Source organism: Pipistrellus hanaki, assembly GCF_964339955.1.
Source record: "Pipistrellus hanaki genome assembly, chromosome: 12".
NCBI classification, from domain to species: Eukaryota; Metazoa; Chordata; class Mammalia; order Chiroptera; family Vespertilionidae; genus Pipistrellus; species Pipistrellus hanaki.
The window spans coordinates 52,478,822-52,491,790 of NC_140514.1; the positions used below are offsets into that span (position 1 = coordinate 52,478,822).

The 12,969-nt window shown below is 44.7% G+C and overlaps 1 pseudogene across 1 annotated transcript; it reads right to left on the reverse strand.

Annotated features, from left to right (window-relative positions):
* Positions 1 to 225: 225 nt before the first annotated feature.
* On the reverse strand, positions 226 to 1,016 carry LOC311631176 (coiled-coil-helix-coiled-coil-helix domain-containing protein 2-like; annotated as a pseudogene). The gene has a single exon. The product of its transcript is annotated as a coiled-coil-helix-coiled-coil-helix domain-containing protein 2-like (transcript).
* Between the last annotated feature and the right edge of the window lie 11,953 nt (positions 1,017 to 12,969).

The window sequence follows — 12,969 nt, forward strand, 5'->3', positions numbered from 1 at the left end:
TCATCCCCCATTCCCATCCCAAACCCCTCCCTACATATGCCCCCAACCCCCTGTTGTCCATGGCCACTGGCTAGGCCCATATGCATGCACACAAGACCTTTGGTTGATCTCTTCCCCTTGCCCCTACCCTCCCCTACTTTCCCTCTGAGGTTTGAGAGTCTGATCGCTGCTTCTCTTTCTCTGGATCTGTTTTGTTTTTGTTTTTGTTTTGTGTGTGTGTGTGTGTTGTTTTTTTTTTCAGAAGAAAATCACTTTATTGTAACTGATTTACAAACATCACAAAAGCTGGTTTAAGGAGACCATAGAAACATCTGCTCAGCCCCAAACTGAATTATCATCTTAATGAACTTCTACACAGTAAATACACTCTCTTCTACTGTAATTCTGAAGTGAGGAAACTATTATTGTTATAGGAGAGTTAACTAGTAGTTTCATATTTCACTATCAATTATATTTTTATACTAAGTTAACTTGGACATGAGAGATGATTTCCCATTTCTTCAACTTGACCTTCTTGATTAGGCTAATCCATCTGCAAATTTGCACTGTTTCAGCACCTCGCTGAAACCCTCACAAAGCTTAAGGTCACCCTGGTTCTGGGCACACTCCAAGAACTGTTTCATCCATAGTGGCAGGGGCCACACTGCTGCTGGTGGTATGCCTGCGTTCCCGGGGCTCCTGATCAGTGATGTCAGGCCTTGCGGGTTCCGCATTACTTCCTCCACTGAAGCCCCCGGTGATGGCATGGCCCAGCGTGTGGCCTACGGCAGAGCCCACGGCCACCCCGGCAGCAGTGGTCGCCATCTGGGCCATCAGACCTGGCTGCCGGGGTGTAGCAGCAGGTGCGCCAACAGCAGAGGGTGCAGCTGGTGCTGGCGGATGAGCTGCTGGTGCTGGCCTGGGGGCAGCTCTCATCGGAGGTGCCCGGCTGGCCGGAGGGACCATGCGGGACGTGCGGCTGAGGCTTCCACGCGACATCGCCACTGAATAAACCGGTCGGGGTCTGCAAGTGCGAAACTCCTCTCTGGGTCTGTTTTTATTCATTAGTTTATGTTGTTCATTATTTCCTCTAGATATGTGAGATCATGTTATCCAAGAAATACCCTTGTAAGAATTGAAACTGAGCCGAAGCTGGTTTGGCTCAGTGGTAGAGCGTCGGTCTGCGGACTGAAAGGTCCCAGGTTCGATTCTGGTCAAGGGCATATACCTTGGTTGCGGGCATATCCCCAGTAGGGGGTGTGCAGGAGGCAGCTGATCGATAACTCTCTCTCATCGACATTTCTAGCTCTCTATCTCTCTCCCTTTCTCTCTGTTAAAAATCAATAAAATATATTAAAAAAAAAAAAGAATTGAAACTGAGACAAGCCATAATGGTTATCCTAAGAGGCAAATGAATCAGTCTGTAGTGATTTGTTTTCTGGGCCAACAGTTCTTTTGAGTCCCAATTTCAATGTCAAACAGTTCCTTATGAGTACATGTCAGCCATTATATTTCAGATCTGGTTGGAGGACAAATGGTGGTGATGCAGGTCCGACGGTTTCTGGTTTGGTCCTGGGCATCGTTCAGCAACACGCAGCTGCTGTCTGCTGGTATGGCGAGGCGTCGTCAGCATCTTCCATCTCTGAACTGTTTCTCTTCTGGCTTCATGGCTGGAGCATTTCTGTCTATTCCTCTCTGTTACAGGAATCCAGATAGTTTCAGAGTTGTTTTCTGAAAATATACAAACATATTTTAGACCAAAAGTTAATAAAGGGATATTTTCTATAAATTTGACTTGGGATCCTTTTTCATTTTTTCCCCCCTAAATGATTTTCCTCTGGCTTGTTTTGATACCATGTGTGTATTTTCATGGGTATCTTGCTGTTAGCGTTTCGAATGAAGTTTAATTTTCTAAAGTACAAAATTTTTTTATGTAATTAACTCACAGGATATTTTTCCTTCCATGATATTCTTCCACTGTCACCCCTTTTTTAATTTAAATAATAGGAAGCTTTTGGAAATTTTATAATGTAGTCTTGATAGCTTTTACATTTTAATTATTTGCACTAAACTATGACTACTTTAGGTTAATTACATGTTATGCAATTTTACCATGAGACGCTCTGCCAATAAGAATTTTTGTTAACACTTTAGGAACAGTTTTTTGTACAGTACAATCAGTTTTTCTAGAACATTCATTTATTTCCATTAGCCGTGTATTTATTTACCATGTGTGTATTAGTGGAAATGATTATTTGCCTTCTTTAGAAGGGCCTGAGCATTCCTGCTACTAGGCTGGACTTGGATATTAAAAACCCACTTGCCCACACCATGGGTACAAGACCTCTCAAACAAGTCTTGTTGCAGTGAGAGGGCAGCTGCTGTCAGCCAAGTCTCTGTCTGTTACCTGGGTCCCAATTTGAGCTGTGCATGGGAAGCAAAGCAGCCATGGGGGCAGGAGACCTCCCTCAAAAAGGGAGAAGATTCAGGCACTTTCCAAGTTGCAGGGGGGGTAAGGGTCTGTGCCCCACCTCTGTTGACCTCCAAGTTCTCTCCTGATGGCCCCTCTGCAACTGTGCCTGTCTTAGGTTGTTCCTTCCCTGAGGAATCTTACCCATCTCTGGCTAACCAGCCATCCTCTGGGGCCAAGCAGAGTGATATGAGGTTTAGTTCTGTCTCCTTGTTAGCCTATGCCCCCATGGGCTCCACGTCCAGCATCTTCCTTGGGAACCCCTCACCTGCTGGTGAGGCCTGGGCACTAATCTCATATTTTGGGGAACCCATGTTTCTTCTCCAGAGAGGGCCCAGCTCACTCCACTGGGTGAAAGACAGATCCATGGTACCAGCAACATGGTGTTTCAGCCTCAGCATGAACTGAAAGGTGGGCACCTGGACCATGAGAAGAGGGTAATTTTTGTCCAAAAGGGCAAGAGGGGCCAATATAGAAGGCTCAGGTGCCTTCCCAGGGAGTAAAATATATATATATATATATATATATATATATATATATATATATATATATATATATATATATATATATATATATATTTATTTTTAAAGACTGGGCTGAGAGGATAGCCTGCTCCTTGAGTGCACAAATTTCTGCACCAGGCCTCTAGTACATTATTACATTATTTTCTTACTGCACTTATCTCTTTTAAAATGCCACTGCAGAAAATAGCCCCACTATATATATATATATCACACAAAGGGCCAAAACTGTAAAGATGAGATCAAATTCTGTCAAGGTATGGTCAAAATTGAAATCTTAAAAGGAACAGGTAACAATTTTTATTTTCAACAAATGTATTTTCATATAGCACTTCTAAAACTAAGCTTTAAAAATAATTAGAAGTCACCCCAAACATGTCATTTGGTCAAATTCAATCCACTGCACTCCCAGACCCTACTGGTAGGCAGTTAGCAATATGCCATGGGCAGTTCAGTGGAAGTTTCCCACATAGGAAGTTTCCTTCTCTTCAATACCTAATATGCATGCATTTGTTTAAACTCTCCCTAAAATGATATATATTCTCAACCAAAACTCTTGGAGTACAAATGCCTTATGACTATTCCCTGGTGTTTAAGGTAAGACTGCATCTTATTTATTCTAAGGTCCCAGAGGAGAGCAGAGTTTGGAACCAGAAGGTAATAGAGAAAATAATGGCTGAAAAATCCGAAAATCTGGCAAAAGATATAAGCTACAGATTTTAATAAGCTGCACAAACCCCTCCTAGGACAAACCCAATAAATCTATGCTGAGATACAACTATTTTACTCCCAGTTCAGATGAATGGAAACTTTTCTTGAGGCATGAGTTAGTTAGAACTCTACCGAGATAAGCAAAGCAAAACCCACCAACCCCTTCAGAGCTGATGGGCTTTCAGTGTCCAGCCCAAACTACATCAGCACCATGGACAGAACCCATTCTCCCTCCCAAACTCTACATCAGCACCATGGACAAAACTCATTCTCCCTCACCAGCCACATCCAATCCATCACCAAGTCCTGTTGGTTATACCTCTCTCATCCCTTCCTCCACCTCCCTCATCTAAGTCATCACCATTGTCTCTCACATGCCTATTATGTTCCAAGTGTTCATACTAACTCATTAAATAACCTCACACTGACCCTAATGGGTGTGAACTGATGAGAGGGAGAGCAAGGTCAAGTACCTTGGTCAGCATTCCACACTCAGCAGCTGGTGGAGCGAGCCCCCAAATGATCTATTCATGTCCCTGTGTCCCCACTAATGCGCCTCCAGAGAGGAGCCTGGCACATATTCCCAAAACATGTGCCAAAATTGTGTCACTTCTTTCAGCAATTCTCTTCTTATTAGCACAAAGACAAACTCCTACACCATAGCCTACAATGTCCTAGGTTCTATTGTACTTCCTGCCATCTCCCATTATAACCCAATCAGTACTTCTCCTTATTCTCCCCACTCAGCAACACTGGCCTCCCACTTCCCAAGTCCTTTCACACCATGACCTTTGCCTGCACTGTTTCTTTGGCCATGTACACAGTTCTCATTCTCTGCACCTTCTTAAGGCCTATTCACCCCTCAGATCTCAACTCAAGCGTCACATCCTCGGGAGAGAGTCAGAGCACCCATTTTGGAATTCTCTAATGTAAACATGCAGTGCTATCAACTACCCTCTAAGTACAGCTTTAGCCAGTATCCCATACATTCTTCACTTCATTTCCATGTTTGTTCAGTTCAAAATATGTTTTAATTTCCCTTAAAATTTCCTTTTAATTTTTTGATTACTTAGAAACCTCTTGTTTTATTTCCACAAAATTAAGAATTTTGCCAGTTATATTTCTGTTACTGATTTCTAATTCAATTCCATGGGATCAAAGACCAAACATCATCTTATTTGACTTTATTAATTGTTCAGAAGCATCTACCTTGCTTAATGTTGCATGTGCACTTAAGAGAGTGTGTATTTTACTATTTGGGGGTGGAGGTTTGTGCAAATGTTAGTTAAATCCAGTTTATTGATGACAGTATTTGGTTCTTTAATATCCTTACAAATTTTCTGTCTGCCTGTTGCATAGATTAATGACAGAAGTGACGCCAGCCAGGGCTCACTGTGGTTTTAATTTGCATTTTCCTGATGACATGTTATATGTTGAGTATCTCTGCATATGCCTCTTGGTTTTTAATATGTTTTATTTCTCCGTTTAGAAAACAGATTTATCTTTTCATTTCTTGGATATCATTGACTTGTTCACGACCTTATGGGACAAGTGTTTAATATTCTACCATTAAGGATAATGATGCTAGCTTTAGTTTTCTTTTGTTGCCCTTTACCAATTTGAGGACATTCCCTTCTGCTCTTAGTTATTGAGAATTTTTAGAAATCATACTGTTTTTTTCCCCTAGTTGGTTTGCTCAGAGGATAGAGCATCAGCCTATGGACTGAACGGTACTGGGTTTGATTCCAGTCAAGTGCACATGCCTGGGTTATGAACCTCAGTGGGGGGTGTTCAGGAGGCAGCCAGTCAATGATTCTCTCTCATCATTAATGTTTCTATGTCTGTCTCCCTCTCCCTTCCTCTCTGAGAACAATAAAAATATATTTTAAAAAACCATGGATGGATTTCAAAATTTGTGAGATACTTCTTCTATACCTTTTGAAATGACCCTATTTGGAGAAATTCACCAGTGAAGCATCTGAACCCAGTTTTTTAATTGAAAAATGTTAAAATATTGTTTCAATTTTTTTAACAGTTTGTTTATATGCTCTAAATTTTCTTATCACTTTCTCCTAGGATGGGAAAGCCCTTTCTGATTATGATGCCCTAATCACAGATCATATATGAAAATGCTGACAGACATACCTACATAAAAAGTAAACATGGTTGAAAGTCAAAAAAGGGAACATTCATCACAGATATCAAAGCATTGATAAACTTATTATTAAAATATCACAGTCTGACCAAAATAGGTTTAGCTCAGTGGATAGAGCATCAGCTTTCAGACTGAAAGGTCCCAGGTTTGATTTCGGTCAGGGGCATGTACTTTGGTTGTGGGCACATCCACAGTGGGGGGGTGCAAGAGGCAGTTGATTGATGATTCTCTCTCATCGATGTTTCTAACTCTCTATCCCTCTCTCTTCCTCTCTGTGAAAAATCAATAAAAATATTATATATATTGATATATATCACAGTCTGGTTCAAATAAACTCATCACCAGTTTGGCTCATTAGATAGAGCATTGGCCTGAGGACTGAAGGGTCCTAGGTTCCATTCCAGTCAAGGACATGTACCTTGGTTGCGGGCACATCCTCAGTAGGAGGTGTGCAAGAGGCAGCTGATCAATTTTTCTCTCCCATCGATGTTTCTGACTCTCTATCCCTCTCCCTTCCTCTCTGTAAAAAATAAAAAAAATAAAAATAAAAAATCAATCAATTAAGCAGCAGCCAGGCTTGGAGCAGCTGGGTTGGGAGCAGCCTGGCCCAGAGCAGCAGCAGCCAGGCCCGGAGCAGCAGCAACCAAGCCTGGAGCAGCCAGGTTGGGAGCGGCCAGGCCCCGACTGGCCGGGCCCGGAGCAGCTGGGTTCAGAGCAGCCGGGTCAGGAGCAGCCAGGCCCGGAGCAGCAGCAGCCAGGCTGGGAGAGGCAGTGGCCAGACCCGGAGCAGCAGGTTGTGGAGCAGACCAGAGTAACAGAGGCCAGGCCCAGAGCAGCCAGGCCTGGAACAGCTCGTTCCTCGCCTGCCCACGCCCCAGGGCTGCCTCTCAGACATGGCTGGAAACTTTGGGGGGAACTTGAGGGTCTGCTGAATCAAGTGATGAAGGCTTAGATCTGGATGTGTTGAGTTATTATAGCATTGGAGAGTTGATCTGTGAGTGCCTTGTGTGGGGTCTGGATGAGGTTGGTTGATCTATTTGGAAATGTCTTTTGTGTGAAGTGTATCCTTGGGCATGTGGAGGTATTATTGATTTGAGAAAATGCTAAGTAACTGATTTACTATCTGAAAAATTTAAAGTTCTGAAAGTTTAAGGTCTCTTGCCAAAAAGAGGTTTTAAAGCTAACACCTTAATTTTAATGGAGAAAGGGGAGGACAAGCCCTTCCCACCCAGAACAGGTAATCCAATTCCAACCAGCGGCTATCTTTAAACAATGTGTTCATTTACATTGGAATGGCTACACCTTTTGATAGAATAAGGGAAAGTTTACATGTAAACAAGCTTGCTTCTCAATTCCCAGGGCAGAAAAAACAAGGTTTAAAATTATTAGATTTTAAAATTTATTCTTATAAGTGTAAAAGTTTATTAATTTTAAAAAAAACAACAACAACAACAACAAAAAAAAGGAGATTGAAAAACCTGATGAACAATATTAGCTGTTGATTGTAGTAGAGTTGGAGATACGGGAGGAAAGTGGACTGACAGTAATCAGAGAAAGGGGGAGTGGTGGATGTGGGAAGAGACTGAACATAAACTGTGCACCAATGGATGAGGACAATGGGGGGTAGGTAGGGGGCAGAGGTTGAGGTGGGAACCTGGTGGAGGGGGGAAGAAAAGAGGAACCTTTGTAATAATATGAACAATAAAGATTAATTTAAATAAATAAATAGATAAATAAATAAATAAATAAGATTTTTTAAAAATGCAAAAAAATCAATAAATTAAATAAACAAACAAAAAAGCAAGTAAGTAAATAAATAAATAAATAATAAACTCATCACAAAAATTCTTTACAAGTTTAAATGTTTCTCAGGTTAATGGTATGGAACTCCAAGAAAACACACACACCACATACAACATGTGGTTGGTTGTATGTCATGTGGTTGTGGATTTTAGCACGACTTGCCTTATGAATGGCAAGAAAGGTTGAGGGCGAGAAGGGGGGGGGGGGGGTGCGCCCTGTAGTGTGTGTGCTTGAAATGAGGTAAATCTAGATGAGTCTTTGTCCATGAAACGTGCAAAATCAATCAATTTGGCCCTGGACCGGCAGCTCAGTTGGCTAGAGCATCGTCCCTTATACCACTGATTGTGGGTTTGATCCCCAATCAGGGCACATACAGGAAGCAACAGAGCCGAAACCAGTTTGGCTCAGTGGACAGAGTGTCGGCCTGCGGACTGAAAGTTTTCCAGGTCCGATTCCGGTCAAGGGCATGTACCTTGGTTGTGGGCACATCCCCAGTGGGGAGTGTGCAGAAGGCAGCTGATTGATGTTTCTCTGTCATCGATGTTTCTAACTCTCTATCCCTCTCCCTTTTTCTCTGTAAAAAAAAAAAATAAATAAATAAAATATATTTCTAAAAGGAGGAGGAGGAGGAGGAGGAGGAGGAGGAGGAGGAGGAGGAGGGGAAAAAGGAAGGAAGGCAGGGGAGTTTAGCTCGGGTACCCCCTATCCCGACCCCCCTACTCCTACCTCCTACCACCACCACTACCACAACCACCACCACCACCACCACCACCATCACTACCACCGCTGCACTGCAGCCAGGCCGACCAGCGGCACCCGAGTAGCAATTCCAGAGGTTTCCAGAATGAACTTGACTTTCAGGAGCCAGCAAAGCAGCCCGGACCCCACCTCTCCAGTTCGACAGTCCGACCATGTCGGAGAGGGAGGGCCCTGACTGACGGGCAGTGGGCGGCAGGGCGTCCACAACTGGGGTACCCTCCCCACTCCCCCGCCCCCCAGGTCTCCCGCATATGTATGGCCTGGCCGTGGAAGGGGGACTGGAAAAGTTTGTGCTTGGTTGGTTGGAAGGTTGGTTTGGGGGGGAAGGGGGTGTGACAGAGGACCGAGAGGACATATCCAGAGCACTCTTTGCGGCCTGGGACCCTCAAAACCTAAACCCGGGGTACTCTGAAAGCCTAGACGTGGCGAGTATTCACAGGACAACAAACAAGGATTCATTTTTCCTTTTACTGTCCTTTCAGTTTCTTTCCATTTTGTTTCTTTTTTCTTTTTCTTTTTTGAAATTGAATGTATGGGGGGGAGACATTGGTTAATAAAATGGTACAGGCTTTACAATGGAATACAATAGGGTAAAATGAAACCTGCACATACAGAAGAAGCTTTGCACTGTGGATGAAAAGGGGCCACAGGCTAACCTGACCCACTCCGGGGAGGCAGCTGTGTGGTGGCCTGGCCTGGCCTGGCCTGGCCTTGCAAACTCAAGACACCTAAAGTGACCACCCAGGCCGTTATGAAATGAAGAAGAAGGAGGTGGAAAAGGAGGAGGAAGAGGAGGGGGGGGAGGGGGGAAAGGAGGAGGAGGAGGAGGAGGAGGAGGAGGAGGAGGAGGAGGAGGAGGAGGAGGAGAAGAAGAAGAAGAAGAAGAAGAAGAAGAAGAAGAAGAAGAAGAAGAAGAAGAGAGGAGAAGGAGGAGGAGGAGGAGGAGGAGGAGGAGGAGGAGGAGGAGGAGGAGGAGGAGAAGGAGAAGGAGAAGGAGAAGGAGAAGGAGAAGGAGAAGGAGAAGGAGAAGGAGAAGGAGAAGGAGAAGGAGAAGGAGAAGGAGAGAGGGAGAAGGAGGAGGAGGAGGAGGAGGAGGAGGGAGGAGGAGGAGGAGAAGGAGAAGGAGAAGGAGAAGGAGAAGGAGAAGGAGAAGGAGAAGGAGAAGGAGAAGGAGAGGGAGAAGGAGAAGAAGAGGGAGAAGGAGGAGGAGGAGGAGGAGGAGGAGGAGGAGGAGGAGGAGGAGGAGAAGGAGAAGGAGAAGGAGAAGAAGAAGAAGAAGAAGAAGAAGAAGAAAAGTTTTTAAAGTAAAAAGCAGTTCATAGTGGGTAGTCATGCCCTAGGCCTGGTGTCTTCCCTGAGAGAGAGCAACTTTGAACTCAGTGGTAGCTGAGCCTATAGTGTTTCTATGCCTCTAGGATTCCATTTCTTTAGACTAGTGAATGTCAAGATTAACTAGTCACTTCCCTTTTTCCCAGTGCCCTCGGGGCACAGCCCAGGGTCCCTCCCAGGGCAGAGACTACAAATTCCTTCATTGTTACTGTAGTATATTTTTTAAAAAGCTAGGGACGAATGAATGAATAAAGAAGTGGAACAACAACAACTCTCTCTCTCTCTCTCTCTCTCTCTCTCTCTCTCTCTCTCTCTCTTTCTCTCTCTCCTTTTGCCACCCCCCCCCCCCGGCCCCTTCCCTCCCTCCCTCCCTCTCCCTATCCTTCTTCCTCTCCCTTCCACTCTCTCTTTAAACAGACAAACAAACAAATGACCCTAGCAGGTTTGGCTCAGTGTATAGGGCGTCAGCTTGCGGACCAGGGGTCCCTGGTTTGATTCCCATCAAGGCCACATGCCAGGGTTGCGAGCTCCATCCCCAGTAGGGGGTGTGCAGGAGGCAGCTGGTCGATGTTTCTCTCTCATTGATGTTTCTAGCTCTCTATCCCTCTCCCTTCCTCTCTGTAAAAAATCAATAAAATATATTTAAAAATAAATAAAATAAAAAGTATACTTGTACAATGTTTTGTATTTGTATTTCATGTTGTTAAAACAGTGAAATGAAAAAGGGGTTGGGGTGGGGGCTATGGGGAGGAGGATAAAAGGGAGGGGTTGACCTTAGCCATTTCAAAATGGCAGCTGCCAAGTCACTGGAGCTAAAATGGCGTCTGCCTAAACGAGAGGAAGGGAGAGGAATAGAGAGTTAGAAACATTGCTGAGAGAGAAACATCGATCAGCTGCCTCCTGCACACCCCCTACTGGGGATGTGCCCGCAACCAAGGTACATGCCCTTGACTGGAATCGAACCTGGCCTGGGACCATTCAGTCTGCAGGCCCACGCTCTATTCACTGAGCCACATCGGTTAGGGCATAATGTATCTCTTGTCTTCATGGGAGGGCAATATAGGGGGAAATGTCTCCTCGGGAAAGCAATAACGATAAAAAGGTTGAGAGAAACACATCTCAAAACACTATTACCATAAATGCTGTAATGCTGCCCCTAATGGTGCTTCCTTGAATTTTAAACCTAATGATCATGGTCTGATGAGACTATCTGATTGGCAGAAGACATGACCTAGTTTTAGCTGAAGGAGTGGGGAGAAGGGACATCTGCCTACTTCCCCTTCTGTTGTAGCTGGCACAGATTCCAGCTTTTCCCGAAGAATTACGAAATAAGGAGATTCTCTGAAAATTTTAAGGAAGTTCTTTTAAAATTGGAAGGAAGCCTAGATATGGGCCAACTCCCAAATGATAACTGTTCATGTAAACGCCTTCTTTTAAGTTTTTTTTCTGCAATATATACTTTTATTATTGATTTCAGGATCAATCAGGAAGGGAGAGGGAGAAATAAAACATCCACGATGAGAGAGAACCATGGATCGGCTGCCTATTCCACCCTCTCTACTGGGGATCGAGCCCACAACCCAGGCAGGTGCCATTGATTGGAATCGAACCCGGGACCCTAAGGTACTCAGGCCTCCTGCGTCGGCTCTACCCACTGACTGAGCCAAACCGTCCAGGATCACACCTACTTCTTTTACTTAGGTGGGTGCAGGATAGATAGTTAACCAGCAGGCAACAATACACATGATAACAATAAAAATGAAGGAATCTATGGTCTCTGTCCTGGCGCCTCACAGATGATGCTTCCGTCTCTCCCTTTCCCTTGCTCCCTTCCTCTGGCGAATCAATGAAAACAGCATTGTCCCAACCCCTTGAGATTCTGCTTCCCGGCCAGTGTGGACAGTTTGGCTCAAGTAAAGTCATAAAAGTTCTCTACAGCTTTCTTTTTTTCTTTTTTTAAATATATTTTATTGATTTTGTACAGAGAGGAAGGGAGAGAGATAGAGAGTCAGAAACCTCAATGAGAGAGAGTCATCGATCAGCTGCCTCTTGCACACCCCCCACTGGGGATATGCCCGCAACCAAGGCACATGCCCTTGACTGGAATCGAACCCGGGACCCCTACAGTCCCCAAGCCGACGCTCTATCCATTGAGCCAAACCAGTCTCGGCAGCTTTCAATGTCTTTACGTGAACATGATGATGGAGAGGTCTGGCCAGGTCCTGGCACCATGGGGTTGCAATCTACCCTGCCTGCAGCTAGATAGTCCCGTTTTCCCATCCCCAGAGAAGTGAATGGAGAATGAGCCCTTCTCAGACCCCTGTGTCTTTTTTCCGTACACAGGAGCCCTTACGACTCTCAGAAATGACCCTCCTTCCTCAGCTCTAGGCTCCCTGCAAACTAGATCGCTCTGTCATGGCTGCAGAGCCTCAGAGAAAAACATGCTCAGATAGAAGGACACATCTCCAGAACAGGCGAACGGACTCTTTAGCTCATTGCCAACCCTCGCCAGTCCTGGAGGACTTAAAAACAGCGCTGTCCCCCGTCCCCGTCCCTGTGGGTGTCTCTCCCCCCCCCCCCCCCCGTCCCCCCCCCCCCCCACACACACACACACACAGAGCAATCATCGCGCCCGCCATGGCTGGCCTGGCGCCAGTGCGTGTCATAGCGCGATCCTTCCGCTGTTTGGGCGATCTGGTGTAGATAGCATATTATGCCTTTATTATTGTCGTCGTCGTTGTTGTTGTTAATTGATGATGATACTCTGACTTAAATATTTGCAAATTTGCTTTTCTTCAGTACGTGTGGGGCTTTGTGTTGCTGTTATTTATTATACTGTTCTGTACTTCACAGGAAACGGTCATTTGTCTTCTTAAGTTTTAAGAGGACCGTGAAGACAACACTCTTTCCCGTCCTCTGTCAGTGCACAGTGTCTTTGCAATGTCAACGTACGGGAGATTTCAGCCAATCTGAAATAACAAAATCACCCACTCAAAACTCGTGGCTAAGGTGATTTTTGTATCTCTTTGTAATTCTCCAAAGCAGCTGAACAGAAATATCAAGATTAAAAACAAGAGTTGAAATGACTTTTTAAAGATTGTATTCACGTTAAAAACCTTATGGGAATAGTCGTGGACGATGCAGATTATGATAAAAACACAGATTATGATATTGCCCTGGCCGATTCGGCTCAGAGGACAGAGCGTCGGCCTGCGAACTGAAAGGTCCCGGGTTCGATTCCA